Genomic DNA, 12,248 nt, shown 5'->3' with positions numbered 1-12,248 from the left:
CTGGGGGGAGGCTGGAGGGAGGCTGAGACTGGGGGGAGGCTGGAGGGAGGCAGAAGCTGAGACCGGAGGGAGGCTGAGACTGGGGGGAGGCTGGAGGGAGGCTGAGGCTGAGACTGGGGGGAGGCTGGAGGGAGGCTGAGACTGGAGGGAGGCTGAGGCTGAGACTTGAGGGAGGCTGAGGCTGAGACTGGAGGGAGGCTGGAGGGAGGCAGAGGCTGAGACTGGGGGGAGGCTGGAGGGAGGCAGAGGCTAAGACTGGGGGAAGGCTGGAGGGAGGCAGAGGCTGAATCTGGGGGAGGCTGGAGGGAGGCAGAAGCAGAGACTGGGGGGAGGCTGGAGGGAGGCAGAGACTGGGGGGAGGCTGGAGGGAGGCAGAGGCAGAGACTGGGGGGAGGCTGGAGGGAGGCAGAGGCTGAGACTGGGGGGAGGCTGGAGGGAGGCAGAGGCTGGGACTGGGGGGAGGCTGGAGGGGGGCTGAGGCTGAGACTGGAGGGAGGCTGGAGAGAGGCTGAGACTGGAAGGAGGCTGGAGGGAGGCTGAGACTGGAGGGAGGCTGGAGGGAGGCTGAGACTGGGGGGAGGCTGGAGGGAGGCTGAGACTGGGGGGAGGCTGGAGGGAGGCTGAGACTGGGGGGAGGCTGGAGGGAGGCAGAAGCTGAGACCGGAGGGAGGCTGAGACTGGGGGGAGGCTGGAGGGAGGCTGAGGCTGAGACTGGGGGGAGGCTGGAGGGAGGCTGAGACTGGAGGGAGGCTGAGGCTGAGACTTGAGGGAGGCTGAGGCTGAGACTGGAGGGAGGCTGAGACTGGAGGGAGGCTGAGGCTGAGACTTGAGGGAGGCTGAGGCTGAGACTGGAGGGAGGCTGGAGGGAGGCAGAGGCTGAGACTGGGGGGAGGCTGGAGGGAGGCAGAGGCTGAGACTGGGGGAAGGCTGGAGGGAGGCAGAGGCTGAATCTGGGGGAGGCTGGAGGGAGGCAGAGGCTGAGACTGGGGGGAGGCTGGAGGGAGGCAGAGGCTGAGACTGGGGGGAGGCTGGAGGGAGGCAGAGGCTGAATCTGGGGGAGGCTGGAGGGAGGCAGAGGCTGAGACTAGGGGGAGGCTGGAGGGAGGCAGAGACTGAGACTGGGGGAAGGCTGGAGGGAGGCAGAGGCTGAATCTGGGGGAGGCTGGAGGGAGGCAGAGGCTGAGACTGGGGGGAGGCTGGAGGGAGGCAGAGGCTGAGACTGGGGGGAGGCTGGATGGAGGCAGAGGCTAAGACTGGGGGTAGGTAGAGGCTGAGACTGGGGGGAGGCTGGAGGGAAACTGAGGCTGAGACTGGGGGAAGGCTGGAGGGAGGCTGAGACTGGAGGGGGGCTGAGGCGGAGACTGGGGGAGGCTGGAGGGAGGCTGAGGAGGAGACTGGAGGGAGGCTGAGGCGGAGACTGGGGGGAGGCTGGAGGGAGGCTGAGGCGGAGACTGGGGCAGGCTGAGGCTGGGGGGAGGCAAAGGCTGAGACTGGGGGAGAGAGGCTGATGTTGAGGGAAGATAGAGGCTGATGCTGGGGGAGAGAGGCTGATGCTGGCTGGGGGAGTGGGAGAGAGGGGCTAATGCTAGAGACCGAGGACAAGGGATGAGGGATAGTGCAATGACAAAATCGATTGGGTGGGGGGAGTGTAAGGACTCAGAATAAGAGGGGGGCAGCATTGGGAGCTCATTATGAAGAAGGGGCAGCATGTGTGAGATCAGTATGGAGTGGAGCAATGTAGGGGAGTCAATATCAAGAGTGGGGTAGTGTGTGTGGGGGGGTCTCAGCATAAGCGTTAGTGTGGTGGTCTTAGCATGAGTGGGGCAACATGAAGGTCTCATTATGGAAAAGAGGAAGGCAGCATTAGGAGCTCATGGAGAGGGACAGCATGCAAGGGACATTGTGAGAAGGGGGCAGCATGCATGGGACATTGTGAGGAGGGAGCAGCATGCATGGGACATTGTGAGGAGGGGGCAGCATGCATGGGACATTGTGAGGAGAGAGCAGCATGCAAGGGACATTGTGAGGAGGGGGCAGCATGCATGGGACATTGTGAGGCGGGAGCAGCATGCATGAGACATTGTGAGGAGGGAGCAGCATGCATGGGACATTGTGAGGAGGGAGCAGCATGCATGGGACATTGTGAAGAGGGGGCAGCATGCATGGGACATTGTGAGGAGGGAGCAGCATGCATGGGACATTGTGAGGAGGGGGCAGCATGCATGGGACATTGTGAGGAGGGGGCAGCATGCATGGGACATTGTAAGGAGGGGGCAGCATGCATGGGACATTGTGAGGAGGGAGCAGCATGCATGGGACATTGTGAGGAGGGAGCAGCATGCATGGGACATTGTGAGGAGGGAGCAGCATGCATGGGACATTGTGAGGAGGGAGCAGCATGCATGGGACATTGTGAGGAGGGAGCAGCATGCATGGGACATTGTGAGGAGGGAGCAGCATGCATGGGACATTGTGAGGAGGGGGCAGCATGCATGGGACATTGTGAGGAGGGGGCAGCATGCATGGGACATTGTGAGGAGGGGGCAGCATGCATGGGACATTGTGAGGAGGGGGCAGCATGCATGGGACATTGTGAGCAGGGGGCAGCATGCATGGGACATTGTGAGGAGGGGGCAGCATGCATGGGACATTGTGAGGAGGGGGCAGCATGCATGGGACATTGTGAGGAGGGGGCAGCATGCATGGGACATTGTGAGGAGGGGGCAGCATGCATGTGACACTGTGAGGAGGGGGCAGCATGCATGGGACATTGTGAGCAGGGGGCAGCATGCATGGGACATTGTGAGCAGGGGGCAGCATGCATGGGACATTGTGAGGAGGGGGCAGCATGCATGGGACATTGTGAGCAGGGGGCAGCATGCATGGGACATTGTCCTCACATCATGCTGCTCCCTCCTCACAATGTACAGATCATATTTCATAATCGAGGAAGGTGTGGTGGATATACAGTAGTTTATAAGGGAGGGCAGAGTGGTGTTTTAGTTTATTAGGGGCAGTGTGACAGTCACAGTATATAAGTGGGGACGGTGTGGTGGGAATATTTTATACACATGCTATGTTTTGATGTGCCTGTGGTGATTCCCATTGGGGGGGGGGTTAGTTTCTTATTGATACTTTTTAAAGTGTTTTACAGAGTAGATCTGCCTTAAACAGATGTCGTGTGCGAAAACTCAGTTTTACGTTGTCACTAAGGGGCGCGACCACTTAAAGTGCCTAGGGCAGCACGAAGGCAAAATACAGCCCTGAATATAGTCCTCAGTGTAACAGTCCTGACATAGGGCAGTGAGGAGACACGATTACTGGTATATAGTAATATAGTCCTCAGTGTGACAGTCCTGACATAGGACAGTGAGGAGACAGCACTACTGGCATAAAGTAATATAGTCCTCAGTGTGACAGTCCTGACATACGGCAGTGAGGAGACAGCACTACTGGTATATAGTAATATAGTCCTCAGTGTGACAGTCCTGACATAGGACAGTGAGGAGACACCACTATTGGTATATAGTAATATAGTCCTCAGTGTGACAGTCCTGACATAGGACAGTGAGGAGACAGCACTACTGGCATAAAGTAATATAGTCCTCAGTGTGACAGTCCTGACATACGGCAGTGAGGAGACAGCACTACTGGTATATAGTAATATAGTCCTCAGTGTGACAGTCCTGACATAGGGCAGTGAGGAGACATGATTACTGGTATATAGTAATATAGTCCTCAGTGTGACAGTCCTGACATAGGACAGTGAGGAGACACTACTACTGGTATATAGTAATATAGTCCTCAGTGTGACAGCCCTGACATAGGACAGTGAGGAGACACCACTACTGGTATATAGTAATATAGTCCTCAGTGTGACAGTCCTGACATAGGACAGTGAGGAGACACCACTACTGGTATATAGTAATATAGTCCTCAGTGTGACAGTCCTGACATAGGACAGTGAGGAGACACTACTACTGGTATATAGTAATATAGTCCTCAGTGTGACAGGCCTGACATAGGACAGTGAGGAGACACTACTACCGGTATATAGTACTATAGTCCTCAGTGTGACAGTCCTGACATAGGACAGTGAGGAGACACCACTACTGGTACATAGTAATATAGTCCTCAGTGTAACAGTCCTGACATAGGGCAGTGAGGAGACACCACTACTGGTATATAGCAATATAGCCCTCAGTGTGACAGTCCTGACATAGGACAGTGAGGAGACACTACTACTGGTATATAGTAATATAGTCCTCAGTGTGACAGCCCTGACATAGGACAGTGAGGAGACACCACTACTGGTATATAGTAATATAGTCCTCAGTGTGACAGTCCTGACATAGGACAGTGAGGAGACACCACTACTGGTATATAGTAATATAGTCCTCAGTGTGACAGTCCTGACATAGGACAGTGAGGAGACACTACTACTGGTATATAGTAATATAGTCCTCAGTGTGACAGTCCTGACATAGGACAGTGAGGAGACACTACTACCGGTATATAGTACTATAGTCCTCAGTGTGACAGTCCTGACATAGGACAGTGAGGAGACACCACTACTGGTACATAGTAATATAGTCCTCAGTGTAACAGTCCTGACATAGGGCAGTGAGGAGACACCACTACTGGTATATAGCAATATAGCCCTCAGTGTGACAGTCCTGACATAGGGCAGTGAGGAGACACTACTACTGGTATATAGTAATATAGTCCTCAGTGTGACAGTCCTGACATAGGACAGTGAGGAGACACTACTACTGGTACATAGTAATATAGTCCTCAGTGTGACAGTCCTGACATAGGACAGTGAGGAGACACTACTACTGGTATATAGTAATATAGTCCTCAGTGTGACAGCCCTGACATAGGACAGTGAGGAGACACCACTACTGTTATATAGTAATATAGTCCTCAGTGTGACAGTCCTGACATAGGGCAGTGAGGAGACATGATTACTGGTATATAGTAATATAGTCCTCAGTGTGACAGTCCTGACATAGGACAGTGAGGAGACACTACTACTGGTATATAGTAATATAGTCCTCAGTGTGACAGCCCTGACATAGGACACTGAGGAGACACTATTACTGGTATATAGTAATATAGTCCTCAGTGTGACAGTCCTGACATAGGGCAGTGAGGAGACACCACTACTGGTATATAGTAATATAGTCCTCAGTGTGACAGTCCTGACATAGGACAGTGAGGAGACACTATTACTGGTATATAGTAATATAGCCTTCAGTGTGACAGTCCTGACATAGGGCAGTGAGGAGACACCACTACTGGTATATAGTAATATAGTCCTCAGTGTGACAGTCCTGACATAGGACAGTGAGGAGAGAGCACTACTGGTATATAGTAATATAGTCCTCAGTGTGACAGTCCTGACATAGGACAGTGAGGAGACAGCACTACTGGTATATAGTAATATAGTCCTCAGTGTGACAGTCCTGACATAGGACAGTGAGGAGACACCACTACCGGTATATAGTCCTCAGTGTGACAGTCCTGACATAGAACAGTGAGGAGACACTATTACCGGTATATAGTAATATAGTCCTCAGTGTAACAGTCCTGACATAGGGCAGTGAGGAGACACGATTACTGGTATATAGTAATATAGTCCTCAGTGTGACAGTCCTGACATAGGACAGTGAGGAGACACTACTACTGGTATATAGTAATATAGTCCTCAGTGTGACAGTCCTGACATAGGACAGTGAGGAGACACTACTACCGGTATATAGTACTATAGTCCTCAGTGTGACAGTCCTGACATAGGACAGTGAGGAGACACCACTACTGGTACATAGTAATATAGTCCTCAGTGTAACAGTCCTGACATAGGGCAGTGAGGAGACACCACTACTGGTATATAGCAATATAGCCCTCAGTGTGACAGTCCTGACATAGGGCAGTGAGGAGACACTACTACTGGTATATAGTAATATAGTCCTCAGTGTGACAGTCCTGACATAGGACAGTGAGGAGACACTACTACTGGTACATAGTAATATAGTCCTCAGTGTGACAGTCCTGACATAGGACAGTGAGGAGACACTACTACTGGTATATAGTAATATAGTCCTCAGTGTGACAGCCCTGACATAGGACAGTGAGGAGACACCACTACTGTTATATAGTAATATAGTCCTCAGTGTGACAGTCCTGACATAGGGCAGTGAGGAGACATGATTACTGGTATATAGTAATATAGTCCTCAGTGTGACAGTCCTGACATAGGACAGTGAGGAGACACTACTACTGGTATATAGTAATATAGTCCTCAGTGTGACAGCCCTGACATAGGACACTGAGGAGACACTATTACTGGTATATAGTAATATAGTCCTCAGTGTGACAGTCCTGACATAGGGCAGTGAGGAGACACCACTACTGGTATATAGTAATATAGTCCTCAGTGTGACAGTCCTGACATAGGACAGTGAGGAGACACTATTACTGGTATATAGTAATATAGCCTTCAGTGTGACAGTCCTGACATAGGGCAGTGAGGAGACACCACTACTGGTATATAGTAATATAGTCCTCAGTGTGACAGTCCTGACATAGGACAGTGAGGAGAGAGCACTACTGGTATATAGTAATATAGTCCTCAGTGTGACAGTCCTGACATAGGACAGTGAGGAGACAGCACTACTGGTATATAGTAATATAGTCCTCAGTGTGACAGTCCTGACATAGGACAGTGAGGAGACACCACTACCGGTATATAGTCCTCAGTGTGACAGTCCTGACATAGAACAGTGAGGAGACACTATTACCGGTATATAGTAATATAGTCCTCAGTGTAACAGTCCTGACATAGGGCAGTGAGGAGACACGATTACTGGTATATAGTAATATAGTCCTCAGTGTGACAGTCCTGACATAGGACAGTGAGGAGACACCACTACTGGCATAAAGTAATATAGTCCTCAGTGTGACAGTCCTGACATACGGCAGTGAGGAGACAGCACTACTGGTATATAGTAATATAGTCCTCAGTGTGACAGTCCTGACATAGGACAGTGAGGAGACAGCACTACTGGCATAAAGTAATATAGTCCTCAGTGTGACAGTCCTGACATACGGCAGTGAGGAGACAGCACTACTGGTATATAGTAATATAGTCCTCAGTGTGACAGTCCTGACATAGGACAGTGAGGAGACACTATTACCGGTATATAGTAATATAGTCCTCAGTGTGACAGTCCTGACATAGAACAGTGAGGAGACACAATTACCGGTATATAGTAATATAGTCCTCAGTGTAACAGTCCTGACATAGGGCAGTGAGGAGACACGATTACTGGTATATAGTAATATAGTCCTCAGTGTGACAGTCCTGACATAGGACAGTGAGGAGACAGCACTACTGGCATAAAGTAATATAGTCCTCAGTGTGACAGTCCTGACATAGGGCAGTGAGGAGACACCACTACTGGTATATAGCAATATAGCCCTCAGTGTGACAGTCCTGACATAGGGCAGTGAGGAGACACTACTACTGGTATATAGTAATATAGTCCTCAGTGTGACAGTCCTGACATAGGACACTGAGGAGACACTATTACTGGTATATAGTAATATAGTCCTCAGTGTGACAGTCATGACATAGGGCAGTGAGGAGACACCACTACTGGTATATAGTAATATAGTCCTCAGTGTGACAGTCCTGACATAGGACAGTGAGGAGACACTATTACTGGTATATAGTAATATAGCCCTCAGTGTGACAGTCCTGACATAGGGCAGTGAGGAGACACTACTACTGGTATATAGTAATATAGTCCTCAGTGTGACAGTCCTGACATAGGACAGTGAGGAGACACTACTACTGGTACATAGTAATATAGTCCTCAGTGTGACAGTCCTGACATAGGACACTGAGGAGACACTATTACTGGTATATAGTAATATAGTCCTCAGTGTGACAGTCCTGACATAGGGCAGTGAGGAGACACCACTACTGGTATATAGTAATATAGTCCTCAGTGTGACAGTCCTGACATAGGACAGTGAGGAGACACTACTACTGGTATATAGTAATATAGTCCTCAGTGTGACAGCCCTGACATAGGACAGTGAGGAGACACCACTACTGGTATATAGTAATATAGTCCTCAGTGTGACAGTCCTGACATAGGACAGTGAGGAGACACCACTACTGGTATATAGTAATATAGTCCTCAGTGTGACAGTCCTGACATAGGACAGTGAGGAGACACTACTACTGGTATATAGTAATATAGTCCTCAGTGTGACAGGCCTGACATAGGGCAGTGAGGAGACACTACTACCGGTATATAGTACTATAGTCCTCAGTGTGACAGTCCTGACATAGGACAGTGAGGAGACACCACTACTGGTATATAGTAATATAGTCCTCAGTGTAACAGTCCTGACATAGGGCAGTGAGGAGACACCACTACTGGTATATAGCAATATAGCCCTCAGTGTGACAGTCCTGACATAGGGCAGTGAGGAGACACTACTACTGGTATATAGTAATATAGTCCTCAGTGTGACAGTCCTGACATAGGACAGTGAGGAGACACTACTACTGGTACATAGTAATATAGTCCTCAGTGTGACAGTCCTGACATAGGACACTGAGGAGACACTATTACTGGTATATAGTAATATAGTCCTCAGTGTGACAGTCCTGACATAGGGCAGTGAGGAGACACCACTACTGGTATATAGTAATATAGTCCTCAGTGTGACAGTCCTGACATAGGACAGTGAGGAGACACTATTACTGGTATATAGTAATATAGCCTTCAGTGTGACAGTCCTGACATAGGACAGTGAGGAGACACTACTACTGGTATATAGTAATATAGTCCTCAGTGTGACAGTCCTGACATAGGACAGTGAGGAGACAGCACTACTGGTATATAGTAATATAGTCCTCAGTGTGACAGTCCTGACATAGGACAGTGAGGAGACACCACTACCGGTATATAGTCCTCAGTGTGACAGTCCTGACATAGAACAGTGAGGAGACACTATTACCGGTATATAGTAATATAGTCCTCAGTGTAACAGTCCTGACATAGGGCAGTGAGGAGACACGATTACTGGTATATAGTAATATAGTCCTCAGTGTGACAGTCCTGACATAGGACAGTGAGGAGACACCACTACTGGCATAAAGTAATATAGTCCTCAGTGTGACAGTCCTGACATAGGACAGTGAGGAGACACCACTATTAGTATATAGTAATATAGTCCTCAGTGTGACAGTCCTGACATAGGACAGTGAGGAGACAGCACTACTGGCATAAAGTAATATAGTCCTCAGTGTGACAGTCCTGACATAGGACAGTGAGGAGACACCACTATTGGTATATAGTAATATAGTCCTCAGTGTGACAGTCCTGACATAGGACAGTGAGGAGACAGCACTACTGGCATAAAGTAATATAGTCCTCAGTGTGACAGTCCTGACATAGAACAGTGAGGAGACACTATTACCGGTATATAGTAATATAGTCCTCAGTGTAACAGTCCTGACATAGGGCAGTGAGGAGACACGATTACTGGTATATAGTAATATAGTCCTCAGTGTGACAGTCCTGACATAGGACAGTGAGGAGACAGCACTACTGGCATAAAGTAATATAGTCCTCAGTGTGACAGTCCTGACATAGGACAGTGAGGAGACACCACTATTGGTATATAGTAATATAGTCCTCAGTGTGACAGTCCTGACATAGGACAGTGAGGAGACAGCACTACTGGCATAAAGTAATATAGTCCTCAGTGTGACAGTCCTGACATACGGCAGTGAGGAGACAGCACTACTGGTATATAGTAATATAGTCCTCAGTGTGACAGTCCTGACATAGGGCAGTGAGGAGACACTACTACTGGTATATAGTAATATAGTCCTCAGTGTGACAGTCCTGACATAGGACAGTGAGGAGACACTACTACTGGTACATAGTAATATAGTCCTCAGTGTGACAGTCCTGACATAGGACACTGAGGAGACACTATTACTGGTATATAGTAATATAGTCCTCAGTGTGACAGTCCTGACATAGGGCAGTGAGGAGACACCACTACTGGTATATAGTAATATAGTCCTCAGTGTGACAGTCCTGACATAGGACAGTGAGGAGACACTATTACTGGTATATAGTAATATAGCCCTCAGTGTGACAGTCCTGACATAGGACAGTGAGGAGACACCACTACTGGTATATAGTAATATAGTCCTCAGTGTGACAGTCCTGACATAGGACAGTGAGGAGACACTACTACTGGTATATAGTAATATAGTCCTGAGTGTGACAGGCCTGACATAGGACAGTGAGGAGACACCACTACTGGTATATAGTAATATAGTCCTCAGTGTGACAGTCCTGACATAGGGCAGTGAGGAGACAGCACTACTGGTACATAGTAATATAGTCCTCAGTGTAACAGTCCTGACATAGGGCAGTGAGGAGACACTACTACTGATATATAGTAATATAGTCCTCAGTGTGACAGTCCTGACATAGGACAGTGAGGAGACACCACTACTGGTATATAGTAATATAGTCCTCAGTGTGACAGTCCTGACATAGGGCAGTGAGGAGACACTACTACTGGTATATAGTAATATAGTCCTCAGTGTGACAGTCCTGACATAGGACAGTGAGGAGACACTACTACTGGTACATAGTAATATAGTCCTCAGTGTGACAGTCCTGACATAGGACACTGAGGAGACACTATTACTGGTATATAGTAATATAGTCCTCAGTGTGACAGTCCTGACATAGGGCAGTGAGGAGACACCACTACTGGTATATAGTAATATAGTCCTCAGTGTGACAGTCCTGACATAGGACAGTGAGGAGACACTACTACTGGTATATAGTAATATAGTCCTCAGTGTGACAGGCCTGACATAGGGCAGTGAGGAGACACTACTACTGGTATATAGTAATATAGTCCTGAGTGTGACAGGCCTGACATAGGACAGTGAGGAGACACCACTACTGGTATATAGTAATATAGTCCTGAGTGTGACAGGCCTGACATAGGGCAGTGAGGAGACACTATTACTGGTATATAGTAATATAGTCCTGAGTGTGACAGGCCTGACATAGGACAGTGAGGAGACACCACTACTGGTATATAGTAATATAGTCCTCAGTGTGACAGTCCTGACATAGGGCAGTGAGGAGACACCACTACTGGTATATAGTAATATAGTCCTCAGTGTGACAGTCCTGACATAGGGCAGTGAGGAGACACTATTACTGGTATATAGTAATATAGTCCTCAGTGTGACAGTCCTGACATAGGGCAGTGAGGAGACACCACTACTGGTATATAGTAATATAGTCCTCAGTGTGACAGTCCTGACATAGGACAGTGAGGAGACACTATTACCGGTATATAGTAATATAGTCCTCAGTGTGACAGTCCTGACATAGGACAGTGAGGAGACACTACTACTGGTATATAGTAATATAGTCCTCAGTGTGACAGTCCTGACATAGGACAGTAGCTTGATACCACTATAGAGCTCCCCCTTGTGGCAGGGCTAGGGGAGCACAGTAGGAGCAGGCAGTGTAGTAGAACTATGCGCTGTCACACTCCATTGTACTTTCCCTAGAAGACAAGTTGCTGAATGTGTATGGAGCACCATGCTGTCCGAGCTCCGGCGGACACAGCAGTCTCGGCAACCGGTACACGTGTGGGCAGTCGGCATGAGGGGAGAACACGTACCTCCACACACTCGGTTGTCACCCCGGTGCCTCTTCTCTCTCGAGGTTTCTCGCTCTACGTCCGGCCGGTGACGCACTCTGCGCATGCGCAGGCAGCAGACCACAGCCTGCTACGCTGTGACGTCAGAGTGGTGAGGCATTGGGGGTGGCTGGGTGGAGACACTTGTCAGTGAGTAACCAATAGTGGCGGGGATGCGGCTGTGACCACTTCCGCCAGGTTTGTGGTCCGCCGAGTTGTGGTGCAGGGCTGGGGGCTGCGTAGCGCTATAGGTTCCCTCACTTCTCGGGGTCATAGACGGCAGGGCCTGCTCCGGGCTGCCCATATGTATCGTGCCCCCTAGTGCCCGGTACACGGCACTGCTGAGGCTACTGTCATAGCTGTACCCACTGCTCAGCTACAGCTGCTACATAGACTAATGCCACCCAGTGACTGCAAGCAGAGGTATTGAAGATGGTGAGGATTAAACACCCACAAATGGAAACCCTATTTCAGCC

At 49.2% G+C, this 12,248-nt stretch overlaps 1 protein-coding gene across 13 annotated transcripts in view; it reads right to left on the bottom strand.

The window, feature by feature from the left end:
* Positions 1-11,848, bottom strand: part of LRRFIP2 (LRR binding FLII interacting protein 2) — a 216,645-nt gene extending 204,797 nt beyond the window's left edge. For all 13 annotated transcript variants that reach the window (XM_075315055.1, XM_075315058.1, XM_075315061.1 and 10 more), the window contains exon 1: positions 11,755-11,848. The gene's annotated coding sequence lies outside the window, so the exon portion shown is untranslated. The remainder of the gene's footprint in view (positions 1-11,754) is intronic.
* Positions 11,849-12,248: the final 400 nt, after the last annotated feature.

Source organism: Anomaloglossus baeobatrachus, chromosome 6 (genome assembly GCF_048569485.1).
Source record: "Anomaloglossus baeobatrachus isolate aAnoBae1 chromosome 6, aAnoBae1.hap1, whole genome shotgun sequence".
NCBI classification, from domain to species: Eukaryota; Metazoa; Chordata; class Amphibia; order Anura; family Aromobatidae; genus Anomaloglossus; species Anomaloglossus baeobatrachus.
This window is presented reverse-complemented; position numbering and strand designations above follow the sequence as displayed.